We start from the raw sequence: 2,205 nt of genomic DNA on the forward strand, positions 1-2,205 counted from the left end.
ATTTAGTGGGGGTGGCTCCTTCCAGAGCAATGTACTCTGCTGCTTACTCAAACTGCGAGGAAAAGCTGAATGGTGTATTTGATCCAGATTCTACCCAGGTACACATGATTTCAGCCACGATGGCAGGCATTTATTGTACATTTCTCCCGAGAAAAGAGTGAGACCGTGTCATCTCATGCTCCCCATCCACAGGTCACTTCCTATAGAAATATGGACTAACTTAAACCTCGTTTTACTGCAATCACAGCGACCAACCCCATTTCGCTTGTAAAGATTTGGTTACAGCTTGATGCAAGGAACTGTGGAGAAAAGCGAATGGGTGCTTTTGAAGATATTCATAAAGTGCATCGGACAGATGGACTTAGAAGATTTTGTAGGGCGTGTCCGCTTCATATGCTGGCATATCAGATGGTTATCCATTTTGTTATTTTTGAAAGTATTAAGCGAAAGCTACTGGAACATAAGATTGCTTCTACAATGGAAACTGAGGAAGAGTCTATGAAAGAAGCATCCGATTTTGTGGGAATGATGTTGCTGCCACCTCAAAAACGTGTGCCATAGCTACTGCATATCCCCATGAAGTTGTAAGAACAAGACTACGTGAAGAGGGAACAAGATACAGATCTTTTTCTTAGACACTATCTTTGGTTGTTCAAGAAGAAGTTTATGGGTCTCTTTACCGTGGTCTAACAACTCATCTGGTGAGACAGATTCCAAACACAGCCATTATGATAGCCACCTCTGAATTGGTGGTCTGCTTTCTCAATGGATAGCAACTTCAAGCTGCTGCCCTATAAAGAGGGAAGACCAAGAGATTACAGTGGACCATGCAATATCGAAGCCAGCATGGTGGACAGAAGTAAAACATTTGGGAACATGTAACTACGCCTAAATGGAAGTTTGGTTGTGGGAATTAAAGTAATCATAACCACATTATTTGGTCCTTTTCAGTAATATGAAAAAACAAAAAAACAAAACCAAACCCCAGGCTGCCTCTAAGAAAAAGCCTTTAGAAGCACACCTTTCTCCAAACTGCCATTTTCTCTACCATGTCCACAGGACACAGTTGCATTTTGTTGATTTATGGCAGAGTACATTGTGTATTCCATGAGCACTTTTCCTGTCTTCTAAACAAAGCCATCCCTAATTGTATAAATATTATAACTATCCAAATATTGTATTGACAGTCATAAATGTCTTACCTCTGGCTTCTGTGTAATTCATGTAAAATTGTAAAATAACAGGAATAAGTGAGACCCTTAGTATTACTTTCCCATTTCCTTGAGAGGATCTGTAATATTTTAAAATTAATTATTTGGCATTAATAGTCACTAGTTTTGACAACTAATGAAATAATGTCAAAAGATCTTGCATATTTTTAGCTTTAAAATGTTTTGGCTTCCACTGCTAATGGGTGCTTGATGTTGAGCATGATGTGGACACTTAAATTGTTCATTAACATATCAAGCCCAGTGGTAATGGTTTGGGACAGAAGAAACCAGTGAAATATTGATTCTTGGCTGTTTGAATAACTTGAGCACATCCTCATATCTTCTCTAACTTTACAATATGTGAATGAATGTGGTTGTCTAGTCAGTGACTTAGTAGTTACAAACTTGAATTATCATCTATTATACCTATTTTCTTAAAGTGGAAAAAATTCACCACTTCTGAATCTTTGTTTGCCTTCACATTAGAAATTTGAAGCATTAAATTATTTCCAGAAGATCAATATAGATTGCATTAATTTTGTAGAGAAAATGGTAATTTTCAGCTTTGCCCTAATAGGTTTCTTTTTCTAAGGTGACATTATAAATATCTGATGCAGTATAAACATAGAAGAGGGGCCCTCTGCTGTCTGATTGAGCAGGTAGTGATTCCAATTGATCACAGTTTTGTGAATGAACGAACTGCTTTTGACAAGAAATTTGTTATCCTGATTTCTTGAATGGTAAATCATAGAAAGACTCAAGTTAATTTAGATTAAGTTTCCTAACAGGATATAGCTTTTACATTTTGCTGTTGAGCTTAACTGTACCTTTTAGTATCTAAATGTATATATGTATGGCCCTTATGAAGATGTTTGCTGTTAATCTGTTAAGAGACTTTTGCTTACGGATGTTGCTATACTGGTGTATAAAACATCTACAATTAAACTTCAGTGTGGCACTCATTTCAATATAGATGAACTGTACATTTTGTGCA

General features: G+C 36.8%; 1 pseudogene; it reads left to right on the forward strand.

The window, feature by feature from the left end:
• The first annotated feature begins 222 nt into the window (after positions 1-222).
• On the forward strand, positions 223-885 carry LOC116871442 (annotated as a pseudogene).
• The last annotated feature ends 1,320 nt before the right edge of the window (positions 886-2,205 follow it).

Source organism: Lontra canadensis, unplaced genomic scaffold, assembly GCF_010015895.1.
Source record: "Lontra canadensis isolate GAN:19392208 unplaced genomic scaffold, GSC_riverotter_1.0 scaffold1, whole genome shotgun sequence".
Classification (NCBI taxonomy): Eukaryota; Metazoa; Chordata; class Mammalia; order Carnivora; family Mustelidae; genus Lontra; species Lontra canadensis.